The sequence below is a fragment of the Hyperolius riggenbachi genome, chromosome 1 (genome assembly GCF_040937935.1).
Source record: "Hyperolius riggenbachi isolate aHypRig1 chromosome 1, aHypRig1.pri, whole genome shotgun sequence".
Classification (NCBI taxonomy): Eukaryota; Metazoa; Chordata; class Amphibia; order Anura; family Hyperoliidae; genus Hyperolius; species Hyperolius riggenbachi.
Genome location: NC_090646.1, coordinates 529,333,888 through 529,351,764, shown reverse-complemented (window position 1 = coordinate 529,351,764; position 17,877 = coordinate 529,333,888).

Below are 17,877 nucleotides of genomic sequence, written 5' to 3'. Positions count from 1 at the left end.
GCATATATTCAGCAGTGATGCACTGGGAGACATCTCAAATTCAATTCTTTCTGTTTTAAGAAAGCAAACTTTTGTTTTCCCTATTAAATGTAAGTTAATATACTAATGGTGTTACCAATACAGCTTGTGTACAAATTTTTTACTGTTATTTTATTTCACTTTCGATTCAGTTGGGGAAAACGGATCACTGATCTAAACAAGTTGATCTAACATTTAATTGATATCAAACTAATGATGGACATTAAGTGTTGGGGTTTAGCAATAGGAGAAGGCTAGCCTTAGGCACCAGGAACAGATTAAAATAAAGGTGGGGAGGGAGATTATGAGGAGTCCAAAAAGGACTTATATTGGGAGAAAGGTAAGGGTTGGGCATAAGCAAAGAGGTAATATAGGGGGGGGGGGGATAAAATACCTTCAACTCATTCAAGCAAGTGCTAAAGACTCACCTGGTCATCCTTGCTTACTTTCCATCTTCTTCTTCCTTGACCCCTCCTCTCTGAATGAATGTGCCACTGCCTTTCACCTAGTGTGTCCTTATTCTTTTTAAGTTCTAAATGGACAGCCTAACATGAACTTTTTGCTGACTTACCTTTGCTGTGCTACATACTTGCTTATTCCTGCATGTGTATTCTTTCTTCTCTATTCCCCCTTCATTTTTCCATTTTCTTTCTATCATCTTCTAGCTTCAATCTTTTCCCTTTCTCCTTTTTTTATGAATGGGCAAACTTGCATACACTTTTTACCTGACTTACACTTGCTGTCTTCAATTATCCTTCTTCTGTGTTCTCCATATTTCTTTCTTGCCACGTCCAGTTTTCCAAACCCTTCTTCTGTATTTCTCCTTCCCTCATTTTGCTTTTCCATCGTCTTCTATGTCTTTTCTTCCTCTTCTAGTGCCAATCTATTTAAGTAGTTTTCATGCCGGCTGGGGATTGATCTACAAGCACGGTTACATTTCATAGACAAGGGCGTCATCTCCACTTCTGTGTGTTAGAGGTGGAAGTGGCTACCCCAATGCATGTGGGGATAGATATTGAGGGGGAATTATGGTGGTATTTGAGAGTCTCCTTCAATAAGGGAACCCCCATATTACTCTTCAAATGGGTAAAGGGGTCATCTTTGTATCCCTACCTCTTTAGTATTAAAGATAGATTAAACTTTATCAATAAAATAATTATTTTTCATTTCATCTGTCAGCTTCTTTCTCCTTTTTATTTTTTATTTTTTCTGTCTTCTTTTTTCTGCACGGTTCCAACATTGTTGGCTCAGCTATCCTGGCTATCATAAAACCTTTGGTGACGGGGGTTACATTATTTTTATTATTATTATTTTTTTTTAAGTTAGAAAAAAACAGTGGCAGGTGACAAATTCTCGCTCATCTGCCATCATGTTTCCTGGGGAAACATTGCTTTCCAGCCATATATACCCGGCAGTTGCACAGGGGGGGAATCATTTGTTTGACAATAAAATCATCCATGCAGGTTTTTTTCTGCCCTACCAGGTGAAAGCTACAATATATCAGGTGACTGCAACTAAGCCTGATTTCAGAACGCTGACAAATTCTGCAATTGCATAGTGCCCCATGTATATATGTAAATTATCGCTTTCTAGAGGAAACATTTTGAGGATTAGGTGTTTTCTACTAGTTTTTACAGCAGTAGGAGGAAACCAAAACACTTAACCCCCTTGCCGTTACAATTCTGGTGGCAAGGGGACAGCGCAACACTTTAAAAAAAAAAATTAAATCATGTAGCGACATGATAGCCTCTGACAAGCGGCATCCCCCTATCCACTCTGATCGCCTTCGGCGATCAGAGTAAGCAGTAAATCCCGTTCAGAACAGGATTTCCAGCTGGGCTTCCCCGGTCGCCATGGCGACCGGGCGGGATGACGTCACCGACATCATGGACGTCGGGACGTCAGAGGGAATCCCGATCCACAGCTCAGCACTGCCTGGCACTGATTGGCCAGGCGGCGCAAGGGGTCTGGAGGGGGAGCGACACGGCGGGTAGCGGCGAATCGGCGGTGAGCGGCGGCGATCGGAAACTGCACGCAGCTAGCAAAGTGCTAGCTGCATGCAGGAAAAAAATTTTTTTGAAAATCGGCCCAACGGGGCCTGAGAAATCCTCCTACGCAGGTTACCCCGAGCTGAGCTCAGGATAACCTGCAAGGAGGTTAAAGGACACCCAAACTGAGAGGGATAGGGAGGCTGCCATATATATTTTCTCTTAAACAAAACCAGTTTCCTAGCTGTCCTGCTAATCTTTTACTTATCATTTTTGCCATGGGCCCTGAACAGGAATGCAGATCAGATGTTTTTGACTGAAGTCTGGATAAGCTGCATGTTTGTTTTAGATAGACACTACAGCAGCCAAATAGATTAGCAGGATGCCAGGCAACTGGTATTTTTTTTAAAAGGAAGTACATATGGCAGCCTCCATATCCCTGTCACTTAATGTGTGCTTTAAGGGAATCCATACAAACCTCAGTATCTTACCTTGCTAATTGTTTTACTATTATTTTCCACATGGTCTTTTTATCTGTTTAATAAAAACAACAACCCCAAAACACTCTTTTGTCTGCTTGCAGTCTCTATGAATGTGAAGCATTAAGGGTACTTTCACACGTTGCATTGTAACACACACTGTTTAGATCACTGTAACGTGGTCTGATTTAAAATCTATATACAGCTAACTGCAATTCTGACATTACAGAGCAGAACACGCAGTGCTTTGTTAGAAGTGCACACTTTGATGCGCACAATGTCACCGCAAACATTGTTTCCTGTTGCCCTGTGTGTATGTGTTATAATGCAAAGCAATGCCCCAGTGTAAGATTAGCCTAACATTAGAAAATTCTTACCCAAGCCAATCCTCATCATTGGAATGTATCTTAATCCTAGACTAAAAACAGGAATTAGATGTAAATGTTAATTTATTTTTATTAACTGGAAAAATGTGATTTTAGTTATGATGAAACCAATTTATAGGGACCCTGAGCAGTAACAAAAAAAGAAAATCCAGACTTACCTGGGGCTTCCTACTGCCCCCAGTAGCCCACAAACAGGGGCGTAGCAATAGGGGTTGCAGAGGTAGCGGCCGCATCGGGGCACTTGGGCCAGAGGGGCCCCAAATGGGCCCTTCCTCAACTACAGTATTAGCTCTCCATTGGTCCTGTGATCATAATAATCACTTTTATAGATACGTTGAATAGTGGTAATCATTAACAAACTGCTCCCCATCCCCTTCTTGCACCTCTCGTGCTGTGGTTGCTATTGGCAGGATTTGGTGTGCCGTATCAATTGTTATGTATAGAGTGCTAGGGAAGCCCCATTGTAAAACTTGCATCAGGGCCCACAGCTCCTTAGCTACGCCATTGCCCCTGAGGTTCCCTGGCATCCTCTTCTTCCCTACCGTGGTCTCGAAAGACTGAATTGTGAACGCACAGGAATCTGACTAGCATGATGACACACAGGAACTGTAACCAAAGATTGAGCTTCATCCCATTCAGTAATTGATATCCCCTTTCCCATGAGAAATGTTTACCTTCTCTTAAATAGATCATCAGGTGGGTCTGTATGGCTGATATTGTGGTGAGACCCTTCTCACATTGTGATGTCAGGACCTAGGTCCTCACAGTTTCCTGTCTGTGAGCCTTGTTGCATTGTGGGAAATAAAAGCTGTTTCCAACTGCCAAGCAACCAGTATTTCTTTCTGTGCATTTTTAGCCTATCGCATTGTTAGTGGGTGTGGTTGTAAATATCGGCAGTTGGTGCTGTCTGGTTTTTCATGTCTGCCAGTAGTAAAGATGATAATGTGCAGGCTGACTGTGGATCAAACAATATGAACAAATTATGTTTGCTGAGAAGAAAAGCAGGTCCGGCACCAGTCAGGCCTCTGACGAAGCAGGGTGACCTGCGAAACGGCTGTCAGGCCGTCCTTTTGTACCTCCATGTGCCTTTCTTCACTGTACCTGTTGGAATAAAATTTCACTGAAGCATTGAGACTGGTGCCGGACCTGCTTTTCTTCTCAGCAAACATATTGTGATATCTTCACCAGGCAAAGAGCACAGTCTGCTCGGTAACCAATTCCGACTACCTATTCCAGCCCCCTTCGAGTGCCAGTCAATTGTTATCCTTTATCTACTATATGAACAAATTACATGGCGAATATCAATCATTCCTTGATCTGTCTTTTATTTTTGAACTTCTCACTTTGCAATAAAAAAAAATGTTCCCCCTTTTCGCTAAAGTTTGAGCTTAACTTGTATTTTTTTCTTCTCTTTTTTTTTTTTTTTTTGAGAAAAAAATACCAAATGTTTTAATTATAAGGAATTCATAGTAATTTATAGTATATTATAGTGTTTCTGTTGGTCAGTTTTAGGAACACTTTGCATTCCAATCTGTAGTTTTATTTCCACTAAATCACATTTCTGTAAAATGTATGCAAGAGAAAATGAAATGAAATTGGATGGTGCGCACCGTATTATCACACAAGGATCATTAGTCTGTTAGCACAGCTGTCATTTTATGACACATATATCCTGCTTTTGTTGGATTTTACACTTTTTTCAATTTCAGCGTAATATCTCCTGCCGCCTGTTATAGAGCTCTCAATAATACAAAGAGATTACTGCATAAGAACCACTGGCATCCATTGTAATCGTAATGTTTACAAGTTTGCTTTAAATGCTTTTCTTCGAAACACATTTATAAGCAGCCAGATCAATAACAAACTGAACGGCCTTATTTCATTACATTCAAGGCTTGGAGAAGTAAATAAAATCTGCCCTGCTGTCAAAAATATTGGTAAAAAACCTCATATTGGATGGCTGAAATGTAAACTAGCGAGCAGGCTGCATCTAATGGGTAAGAAGAATACAAAATTACTGAAGCAATTAGTGCTAAACTAAAAAACTGTTTCCCTTACATAGCCTTTAAAGTCCTTGCTCATCCTCCTGTTTATAATTGTATCTAATAGAAATGCTATTTAAAATAATATTGCACTCCCATTTAGTTATGCAATAGAAACATATAAACTTACTGCTGCAGTAGATCACTGATTGCCAACTCCCCACTATAAATAATAACCTGCATTCTCTTTGTACCCCGTTTTTTAGGCAATTATTGGCAGGTGGCATTTAGAACATGCATTTTCCATGTATAAACCAATACAGCACAGCAACTGTCAACATGACTAGAGGTGTACCGAACGGTTCGCCGGCGAACGGTTCCAGGCGAACATTGGGGGTTCGCGTTCGCCTGCGCCAGGCGAACTTTTCCGGAAGTTCGATTCGCCCCATAATGCACTATGAGGGTCAACTTTGACCCTCTGCATCACAGTCAGCAGGCACATTGTAGCCATTCAGGCTACAGTAAGCCCTGGAGCCCCACCCCCCCTTATATAAGGCAGCCTCCGGCGGCCATTACAGTCACTCGTGTGCCTGCTAGAGAGAGGAAAGGGACAGCTGCTGCAGACTTTTTCTCTTAGGGACAGATTAGTTAGGTTCTAGGCTGCTTTGCTTGTTCCTGACTGATTAATATTGCTTTTAAAGCACCCAGCAACAGCTCTTTTCAGAGCTCAACCTGTACATTTTTTTTCTGACACTTTTGTTGCATGCACAGCCTTGCTAATTGATAGTGTGTGTGCCACTGCCAGCAGCCCAGCACATTCAGTGACTGACTGCCTGTGTGTGTGACAGGGAGCTGCATATTGTACTACCCAGTACTGCATATACCCCAGTACCTGTTGTGTTTACTTAACCCACCTCAACACTGCATATACCTAGCTTTGTGTTGAGTGAACCCAGCTCACTGCATCTAACTACCCAGTACCTGTTGTGTTTACTTAACCCACCTCATCATTGCATATACCTAGCGTTGTGTTGAGTGAACCCAGCTCACTGCATCTAAGTCTAACTACCTGTTGTGTTGAGTGAGAACCCACCTCACTGCATCTTAAGTACCTTTACTGTATACTGTTCAGTGAACCCAGCTCACTGCATCTAACTACCCAGTACCTGTTGTGTTTACTTAACCCACATCATCACTGCATATACCTAGCGTTGTGTTGAGTGAACCCAGCTCACTGCATCTAACTACCTGTTGTGTTGAGTGTGAACCCACCTGGCCACCTCACTGCATCTAACTACCTGTTGTGTTGAGTGAGAACTAGTGTTGGGCGAACAGTGTTCGCCACGGTTCGGGGTTCTGCAGAACATCACCCTGTTCGGGTGATGTTCGCGTTCGGCCGAACACCTGATGGTGTTCGGCCTTTTAAGTTCGGGTTCGCCCCGAACTTCTAATGGCCGCCGAACAGGGCCGAACAGGGCCCCTGTTCGGCCGAACAGAGCCCTGTTCGGCCGAATACTGCCCCCCTATGGGGTCGCAGGCATAAGGGGGGAGCATGCCCCGATCGCGGGGGGGGTCGGAAATTCCCCCCACCCCCTCCGCTAGGGAGGCCGGGCAGCGGGCGTGAGGTCAGAGAAAGGGCGGAAGTACCACAAGGGTACTTCCGCTGAACCGCCCGCTGCCCGGCCTCCCTCAACTCGTCACTCTCCGGACTCCTCCTCCTCACTCCACAGTGCCGCCCACTGCCAGGCCATCCACTACAGGTACTTTGCTTAAACTTTTGAATGGGGAAGCGGGCAGAGGGGGGAGCGCTAGCGGAGGGGGTGGGGGAATTTCCGACCCCCCCCCCGCGATCGGGGCATGCTCCCCCCTTATGCCTGCGACCCCATATGGCCCCCAAAAGCTGGATGTTCGGAAAGTTCGGGGTTCGGCCCGAACATGCCGAACATCTCGGCCATGTTCGGCGAACTTTCCCGAACCCGAACATCCAGGTGTTCGCCCATCACTAGTGAGAACCCACCTCACTGCATCTTAATTCTTAAGTACCTTTACTGTTGAGTGAACCCAGCTCACTGCATCTAACTACCTGTTGTGTTGAGAGTGAACCCACCTGGCCACCTCACTGCATCTAACTACCTGTTGTGTTGAGTGAGAACCCACCTCACTGCATCTTAAGTACCTTTACTGTTGAGTGAACCCAGCTCACTGCATCTAACTACCTGTTGTGTTGAGTGTGAACCCACCTGGCCACCTCACTGCATCTAACTACCTGTTGTGTTGAGTGAGAACCCACCTCACTGCATCTTAAGTACCTTTACTGTTGAGTGAACCCAGCTCACTGCATCTAACTACCCAGTACCTGTTGTGTTTACTTAACCCACCTCATCACTGCATATACCTAGCCTTGTGTTGAGTGAACCCAGCTCACTGCATCTAATTACCTGTTGTGTTGAGTGTGAACCCACCTGGCCACCTCACTGCATCTAACTACCTGTTGTGTTGAGTGAGAACCCACCTCACTGCATCTTAAGTACCTTTACTGTTGAGTGAACCCAGCTCACTGCATCTAACTACCCAGTACCTGTTGTGTTTACTTAACCCACCTCATCACTGCATATACCTAGCCTTGTGTTGAGTGAACCCAGCTCACTGCATCTAATTACCTGTTGTGTTGAGTGTGAACCCACCTGGCCACCTCACTGCATCTAACTACCTGTTGTGTTGAGTGAGAACCCACCTCACTGCATCTTAAGTACCTTTACTGTTGAGTGAACCCAGCTCACTGCATCTAACTACCCAGTACCTGTTGTGTTTACTTAACCCACCTCATCACTGCATATACCTAGCCTTGTGTTGAGTGAACCCAGCTCACTGCATCTGATTACCTGTTGTGTTGAGTGTGAACCCACCTGGCCACCTCACAGTGTGAACCCACCTGGCCACCTCACTGCATCTAACTACCTGTTGTGTTGAGTGAGAACCCACCTCACTGCATCTTAAGTACCTTTACTGTTGAGTGAACCCAGCTCACTGCATCTAACTACCCAGTACCTGTTGTGTTTACTTAACCCACCTCATCACTGCATATACCTAGCCTTGTGTTGAGTGAACCCAGCTCACTGCATCTAATTACCTGTTGTGTTGAGTGTGAACCCACCTGGCCACCTCACTGCATCTAACTACCTGCTGTGTTGAGTGAGAACCCACCTCACTGCATCTTAAGTACCTTTACTTTTGAGTGAACCCAGCTCACTGCATCTAACTACCTGTTGTGTTGAGTGTGAACCCACCTCGCAACCTCACTGCATCTAACTACCTGTTGTGTTGAGTGAGAACCCACCTCACTGCATCTTAAGTACCTTTACTGTTGAGTGAACCCAGCTCACTGCATCTAACTACCCAGTACCTGTTGTGTTTACTTAACCCACATCATCACTGCATATACCTAGCCTTGTGTTGAGTGAACCCAGCTCACTGCATCTAATTACCTGTTGTGTTGAGTGTGAACCCACCTGGCCACCTCACTGCATCTAACTACCTGTTGTGTTGAGTGAGAACCCACCTCACTGCATCTTAAGTACCTTTACTGTTGAGTGAACCCAGCTCACTGCATCTAACTACCCAGTACCTGTTGTGTTTACTTAACCCACCTCATCACTGCATATACCTAGCCTTGTGTTGAGTGAACCCAGCTCACTGCATCTAATTACCTGTTGTGTTGAGTGTGAACCCACCTGGCCACCTCACTGCATCTAACTACCTGTTGTGTTGAGTGAGAACCCACCTCACTGCATCTTAAGTACCTTTACTGTTGAGTGAACCCAGCTCACTGCATCTAATTACCCAGTACCTGTTGTGTTTACTTAACCCACCTCATCACTGCATATACCTAGCCTTGTGTTGAGTGAACCCAGCTCACTGCATCTGATTACCTGTTGTGTTGAGTGTGAACCCACCTGGCCACCTCACAGTGTGAACCCACCTGGCCACCTCACTGCATCTAACTACCTGTTGTGTTGAGTGAGAACCCACCTCACTGCATCTTAAGTACCTTTACTGTTGAGTGAACCCAGCTCACTGCATCTAACTACCCAGTACCTGTTGTGTTTACTTAACCCACCTCATCACTGCATATACCTAGCCTTGTGTTGAGTGAACTCAGCTCACTGCATCTAATTACCTGTTGTGTTGAGTGTGAACCCACCTGGCCACCTCACTGCATCTAACTACCTGCTGTGTTGAGTGAGAACCCACCTCACTGCATCTTAAGTACCTTTACTTTTGAGTGAACCCAGCTCACTGCATCTAACTACCTGTTGTGTTGAGTGTGAACCCACCTCGCAACCTCACTGCATCTAACTACCTGTTGTGTTGAGTGAGAACCCACCTCACTGCATCTTAAGTACCTTTACTGTTGAGTGAACCCAGCTCACTGCATCTAACTACCCAGTACCTGTTGTGTTTACTTAACCCACCTCATCACTGCATATACCTAGCCTTGTGTTGAGTGAACCCAGCTCACTGCATCTAATTACCTGTTGTGTTGAGTGTGAACCCACCTGGCCACCTCACTGCATCTAACTACCTGTTGTGTTGAGTGAGAACCCACCTCACTGCATCTTAAGTACCTTTACTGTTGAGTGAACCCAGCTCACTGCATCTAACTACCCAGTACCTGTTGTGTTTACTTAACCCACCTCATCACTGCATATACCTAGCCTTGTGTTGAGTGAACCCAGCTCACTGCATCTAATTACCTGTTGTGTTGAGTGTGAACCCACCTGGCCACCTCACTGCATCTAACTACCTGTTGTGTTGAGTGAGAACCCACCTCACTGCATCTTAAGTACCTTTACTGTTGAGTGAACCCAGCTCACTGCATCTAACTACCTGTTGTGTTGAGTGTGAACCCACCTGGCCACCTCACTGCATCTAACTACCTGTTGTGTTGAGTGAGAACCCACCTCACTGCATATAGCTAGCATACCCCCGAGATGGACAAAATGGACAAACCAGGTAGAGGAAGAGGTAGAGGCAGACCCAGAGGAAGGCCACCAGGCACCGGCAGGTCTGTGGCTGTGCGAGGTGGTGTTGCTGTGATTTCATGCGGACCTGCCCCAAAATACAGTGCTCAGAAGAAGGCACGTGCCATCACTTCCCAAAATCGTGAGGAGGTGATTGAGTATTTAACACAGAACACCTCATCTCCCGCAGCCACCAGCGCTACAACAAGCACCACATCCGCATTTGACACTTCGCTGGAGTTATTTGGTGGTGGTGGTGAAATCACTGATTCCCAGCCACTACTGCAACAACAACAAGAAGGAGCAGGTACACCACCTCATACGTCTGAGTTAGGTGGCGATAGTATGGACGTAACGTGTGTGGATGGGGATGATGGTGGACCACCTGAAGTTGGTGCACTTGAGGAGGTGTCTGAGGAAAGCGCAGCTGGCCAGGAGGATTATGATGACGATTATACGGATACCACATATGTTCCCGGTAGAGGAGATGACCAGGGGGACAGTTCAGAGGAGGAGTCAGAGAGGAGTAGGAGGAGACGACTCCATGATAGAAGCAGAGGGAGCTCGTCCTCAGAAACAGCTGGGGGCAGTGTCCGGTGCCATGTATCGCCAGCTATGGCCAGGGAGCACACATGCCCTTCAACGTCAGCTGCTGCTGATGCCACCGTAGCTCCATCACCCCAGGGGGGCTCAGCGGTTTGGACATTTTTTCACGTGTGTGTCTCAGATCGGAGCAAAGCCATCTGTTGTCTCTGCCAGCAAAAATTGAGCCGTGGAAAGGCCAACTCTCATGTAGGGACAAGTGCCTTACGAAGGCACCTGGAGAGAAGGCACAAACAGCTATGGCAAGAACACCTGAGTAAAAGCAGCACTCCTCAAAAGACAAGCCAAACTCCTTCTCCTCTTCCTCCTTCAGGTGCATCGTCTTCATCCACTTTCTCCCTTGCACCTTCACAGCCACCCTCCTCCACACCGCCTCTTCCCTTGAGCGGTTCCTTCTCCTCTGCCCACAGCAGTACCCAGCTGTCCGTGAAGGAAGTATTTGAGCGGAAGAAGCAAATGTCTGCCAGTCACCCTCTTGCCCAGCGTCTGACAGCTGGCGTGGCGGAACTATTAGCTCGCCAGCTATTACCATACAAGCTGGTGGAGTCGGAGGCTTTCCGTAAGTTTGTGGCCATTGGTACACCGCAGTGGAAGATACCAGGTCGCAATTATTTTTCTCAAAAGGCCATACCCAAACTGTACCGTGCAGTTGAGAGGCAAGTGGTGTCATCTCTGGCACACAGCGTTGGGTCAAGGGTCCACCTGACCACGGATGCCTGGTCTGCCAAGCACGGGCAGGGCCACTACATTACATACACAGCCCATTGGGTCAACCTGGTGACCGATGGCAGCAAGCAGGGAGTACGTGGCTGCGCAGAGGACCGACTTGTCACACCTCCACGGCTTGCAGGCAGGCCTCCAGCCACCTCCTCTCCACCTGCTATCACCGCTTCGCTGTCGTCATCCTCCTCCTCCTCCTCCTTGGCTGGTGCCGCCATCTCCTCCCCAGCTACACAGCCCCAGCACCCCAGGGCCTATGCTGCATGCCAGGTGCGACGGTGTCATGCAGTGTTAGACATGTCTTGCCTGAAAGCAGAGAGTCACACTGGAGCAGCTCTCCTGGCTGCTCTTAACAAACAGGTGGAGCAATGGCTGACCCCGCACAAGCTTGAGATCGGCAACGTGGTGTGTGACAACGGCAGCAATCTCATTGCTGCGTTGAATTTGGGAAAGCTGACACACATACCCTGCATGGCACATGTGCTTAATCTGGTCATGCAAAGATTTGTGTCCAAGTACCCAGGCTTAGAGGATGTCCTGAAGCAGGCCAGGAAGTTGTGTGGGCATTTCAGGCGCTCTTACAAGGCCATGGCACGCTTTGCAGAGATTCAGCGTAAAAACAACTTGCCGGTGAGACGCCTGATTTGCGATAGCCCGACTCGCTGGAATTCCATCCTGCTGATGTTCTCTCGCCTGCTAGACCAGGAGAAAGCCGTCACCCACTACCTGTATCATTACAGTACAAGGACACAATCTGGGAGGATGGGGATGTTGTGGCCCAACAACTGGACACTGATGCGAAATGCATGCAGGGTCATGGAGCCCTTTGAGGAGGTGACCAAACTGGTGAGTCGCGATGAGGGCACCATCAGCGACTTGATCCCCTACGCCTACTTCCTGGAGCGTGCCGTGCGTAGAGTGGTGGATACAGCTGTGGAGGAGCGTGAACAAGAAGAGTTAGGGCAGCAGGATTCATTGGAGCCATTTACACACGAACCCGATGTTTCCACAACACCGGCGGCAACACAGAGGGGGGAGGAGGAGGAAGAAGAGGAGTCGTGTGGGGAAGGAGAGGAGTCAGACTCTGATGATGATGAGGAAGGTGTTTCTGTGGAGGAGGAAGAGGCGGCGGAAGGAGAACAACCGCGGCAGCCATCACAGGGGGCTTCTGCTGCTCCACGTTCCCGTGGTATTGTTCGTGGCTGGGGGGAGGAAGAGGAGTTGCGTCCCTTCACTGAGGAAGAGCAAGAGGAGATGGAGAGTACCTCTGCATCCAGCTTTGTGCAGATGTCCTCTTTCATGTTGTCCAGCCTGTTGAGGGACCCCCGTATCAAAAAACTCAAGACGAATGACCTGTACTGGGTGGCCACGCTACTAGACCCTCGGTACAGGCACAAAGTGGCGGACCTCTTACCAACTCAACAAAAGGCGGAAAGGATGCAGCACTTGCAGAACAAGCTGTCGATGATGCTTTACAATGTGTTTAAGGGTGATGTGGCTGCACAACGCAATCAAGGTACCACTGGCAGTAACCCTCCTCCTCCCAAGTCCACGCAGGCAAGAACAGGACGCTCCAGCGATCTCAGGGTGATGTCGGACATGCGGACGTTCTTTAGTCCAACTCTTCGCCATAGTCCTTCCGGATCCACCCTCCACCAACGCCTGGACCAGCAGGTAGCCGACTACCTGGCCTTGAGTGTGGATGTAGACTCTGCGAAAAGCGACGATGAACCCTTGGACTACTGGTTGCGCAGGCTTGACCTGTGGCCAGAGCTGTCCCAATTTGCCATACAACTTCTCTCTTGCCCTGCCGCAAGCGTCCTGTCAGAAAGGACCTTCAGTGCAGCTGGAGGCATAGTTACTGAGAAGAGAAGTCGCCTAAGTCACGACAGTGTTCAGTACCTGACCTTTATCAAAATGAATGAGGAATGGATCACGGAGGGCTACTGCACGACCGAAGACTAAGTCAGTCCACTCCCCACACACAGCATCTCTGCCTGCAGGCCGCTTGACTGCCTTCTCCGCCACTACCAACAGGGTCCAGGACTCTAGGCGGATTCCTGAATTTTTAAGGCCACTGCTAGCAGCGGCCGGTACACTAATTTTTCTGGTGCGTGTACATATGCCCATCCCCCTTCGTGATCATTACCTTGCCGCGGTGAAGGGGCTTGCGCATCACAATGAAGCAATGACCGCCGGCTATTTGAGTGTCTTGGGTGGGGGTGGCACACAAAAGATATTAAGGTCGTTGCTTCATTGTGGTCAGACCAAATTTGATCAGCTGGAAAGTCACTGTTTTGTCATTCAGCTACATCAGCCGGGCAAGCATATGGGTTGAAAAGCCACCATCACCTGCACTCTCGTCACGGTGCGCACCAGTCCAGCATGGCCGTCACTACACAAACGGCTGTTTGCAGTCACTGCATACTTTTCACTGCATCTGTGACTGCACATTATACCTGGCAGTCAGTGCATAACTTGCACTTGAATGGATACACTTTCAAACAATTTAAAAATACAACCATCTAAACTTTCAAACAATTTAAAAATACAACCATCTATCATTTTCAAAAAATTTAAAAAAAGGGCAAAAAAACTTGCCCTCCGTAAAACATTCTTGGCAAATGCTTTCGACTTGGTTTGTCTTCCGCTGGCTCAAGGGTCCATCTGACCACAGATGCCTGGTCGGCAAAGCACGGTCAGGGCAGCTACAGCATGGGTCTCAGCAGGCTCCCACTTCGGGCCGGAATCCAACCTTCATTCCCCGCGGTGACAATGGCAGACTTGCCCTCCATAACGGATTCCCGTTAAAGGATTTAAAGTTAGTTCATTTTAATTAGGGCCGCAAAAGGTCCTCCTGAGTCCTGTATTGTTATTTTTGGTCACTACCTCGGGGCGGGCGTGCATGCCTGCCTGCTTCCCTCCTTGCCTGGATGTGTGGTGGTAGATGTTGATCAGGCTCCAACTCCGGAACGCAATACAAGAGGGAGCTCATCCTCAGAATCAGCTGGGGGCAGTGTCCGGCGCCATGTATCGCCAGCTATGGCCAGACAGCCAACATGCCCTTCAACGTCAGCTGCTGATGCCACCGTAGCTCCATCAGCCCAGGGGGGCTCAGCGGTTTGGAAATTTTTTCACGTGTGTGTCTCAGATCGGAGCAAAGCCATCTGTTGTCTCTGCCAGCAAAAATTGAGCCGTGGAAAGGCCAACTGTCACGTAGGGACAAGTGCTTTACGAAGGCACCTGGAGAGAAGGCACAAACAGCTATGGCAAGAACACCTGAGGAAAAGAAGCACCCCTCAAAAGACAAGCAGCGGAGAACAACCGTGGCAGCCGTCACAGGGGGCTTGTGCTGCTCCACGTTCCCATGGTATTGTTTGTGGCTGGGGGGAGGAAGAATGGATACACTTTTAAACAATTTAAAAATACAACCATCTAAACTTTCAAACAATTTAAAAATACAACCATCTAAACTTTCAAACAATTTAAAAATACAACCATCTAAACTTTCAAACAATTTAAAAATACAACCATCTATCATTTTCAAAAAATTTAAAAAAAGGGCAAAAAAACTTGCCCTCCGTAAAACATTCTTGGCAAATGCTTTCGACTTGGTTTGTCTTCCGCTGGCTCAAGGGTCCATCTGACCACAGATGCCTGGTCGGCAAAGCACGGTCAGGGCAGCTACAGCATGGGTCTCAGCAGGCTCCCACTTCGGGCCGGAATCCAACCTTCATTCCCCGCGGTGACAATGGCAGACTTGCCCTCCATAACGGATTCCCGTTAAAGGATTTAAAGTTAGTTCATTTCAATTAGGGCCGCAAAAGGTCCTCCTGAGTCCTGTATTGTTATTTTTGGTCACTACCTCGGGGCGGGCGTGCATGCCTACCTGCTGCCCTCCTTGGATGTGTAGTGGTAGCCGTTTCTCAGGCTCCACACCGGATTCTATCCCTCATTCCCCGGCCATTACCCGGGGTCACAAATGACAGACTTGCCCGCCTCCATATGATTCTCGTGAAAGGAATGTGGTGTCATCTTTGCCCGCCATAACTGGTTCTCGTTAAAGGATTTAAAGTACATTCATTTCAAATACACAGCAGGGCCTCGAAAGTCCTCCTCCTGTATTGTTATTTTTGGTCACTACCTCGGGGCGGTCGGGCGTGCATGCCTGCCCGCTGCCCTCCTTGGATGTGTAGTGGTAGCCGTTGCTCAGGCTCCACACCGGATTCAAACCTCTCATTCCCCGGCCATTACCCGGGGTCACAATGGCAGACTTGCCCGCCTCCACAGGATTCTCATTGTAGCGGTACTGAACAAGTACACAGCAAGTAGAAAATGTAAATTAAAAACAAAACGTAAGCTTTTTAACAATGCCATGGAAAGTTGAGAAGGAAGTCACACATTACCTGACATCACTGAGTGAGGAAGAGCAATCACGCCATGTTGCGCAACTTGGAGACATATCGGAGACCAAGCGGCAGCTGCCTCTAGCGTCTGCTGCAGGCCCGGCCGGAGACTTCCTGTATTTTCTGCTCTCCCGCCGGCCGCCGCGCATACCGGGAGGGGAACCCCGAGGTGAGTGAGGGAGGATAGGAGTCGGGCCCCCCACCCGGATAGCTACCCACCCAGCTACCTTACCCACCCACCCGGCTACCTTACCCACCCGGCTACCTAACCACCCTGCCGGCTACCTACCCACCCACCCAGCTACCTACCCACCCGGATACTACCTACACACCCACCCGGATACCTACCTACCCACCCGGCTACCTAACCACCCACCCGGCTACCTACCTACCCACCCCGCTACCTAACCACCCACCCGGCTACCTACCCACCCGGCTACCTAGCTACCCACCCGGCTACCTAACCACCCTGCCGGCTACCTACCTACCCGGCTACCTACCCACCCACCCGGCTACCTACCCACCCGGATACCTACACACCCACCCGGCTACCTACCCGGCTACCTACCCACCCACCCGGCTACCTACCCACCCGGATACCTAACCACCCACCCGGCTACCTAACCACCCGGCTACCTAACCACCCACCCGGCTACCTACCCGGCTACCTAACCACCCACCCGGCTACCTACACACCCACCCGGCTACCTACCCACCCAACAGGCTACCTACCTACCTACCCACCCGGCTACCTACCAACCCACCAGGCTACCTACCTATAGACCCACCAGGCTACCTACACACCCACCCAGCTACCTAACCACCCACCTACCCACCCACCAGGCTACCTACCCACCCACCTACCCAGCCACCCACCAGGCTACCCACCCACCCGGCTACCCAGCCACCCACCAGGCTACTTACCCACCCGGCTAAGGGCTACCTACCTACCCACCCGGCTGCCTACCTACCTACCCACCAGGCTACCTATCTACCCAACCACCCATGGGAGCTGCGCGCCGGATGGAGGCTGGGACAGGAGGTCTGCTGCTGCAGGTGAGTAAATGGTTTTTTTATTATTTATTTTAGCAGGTGTATGTTCTGGGCAGGTCTGCCACATGATTGCGTGTATGTTCTGGGCAGGTCTGCCACATGATTGCATGTATGTTCTGGGCAAATTTGCTACATGATTGCATGTGTTTTCTGGGCAAATCTGCTGACATGATTGCACGTATTTTCTGGGCAAATCTTCTGACATGATTGCACGTATTTTCTGGGCATATCTGCCGACATGATTGCACGTATTTTTTGGGCATATCTGCTGACATGATTGCACGTATTTTCTGGGCATATCTGCCTACATGAGTGCACGTATTTTCTGGGCATATCTGCCGACATCACTGCACGTATTTTCTGGGCATATCTGCCGACATCATTGCACGTATTTTCTGGGCATATCTGCCGACATCATTGCACGTATTTTCTGGGCATATCTGCCGACATCATTGCACGTATTTTCTGGGCATATCTGCCGACATCATTGCACGTATTTTCTGGGCATATCTGCCGACATCATTGCACGTATTTTCTGGGCATATCTCCCGACATCATTGCACGTATTTTCTGGGCATATCTGCCGACATGATTGAATGTATTTTCTGGGCAAATCTGCCGACATGATTGAATGTATTTTCTAGGCAAATCTGCTCACATTATGTGTATTTTCTTGAGAAAACCTGCACAATTATGTGAATTTTCTGGGGAAACAGTCACCAAAACTTGGGCCCACTGTCTTTGCGTTGCACTTTTCAAGGGAACCTGAGGTGAGAATAATATTGAGGCTGCCATATTTCTCTCCTTTTAAGCAATACCAGTTGCCTGGTTGCCGTTCTGGTCCTCTGCCTCTTATTCTTTCAACCATAGACCCTGAACAAGCATGCAGCAGGTCAGGGGTTTCTGACAATATTGTCAGAACTGAGACGATTAAGCTGCATGCTTGTTGCTGGTGTAATTCAGTTTATTACTGCAGCCAAATAGATCAGCAGGGCCGACAGGCAACTAGTATTGTGTAAAAGGAAATAAATATGGCAGCCTCCATATCACTCTCACCCCGGGATCACTTTAAATTACAGTTAGCTCCGCCCTTATCCGGTCATTGCCACGCCCATTTTTTGCCGCGGCGCTACGCGACGCAGGTTCTATCCACACCCAATTTTTGCCGCGGCGCGCAGGTTATCGCCACGCCCATTTTTTGCCGCGGCGCAGGTCAGGGGG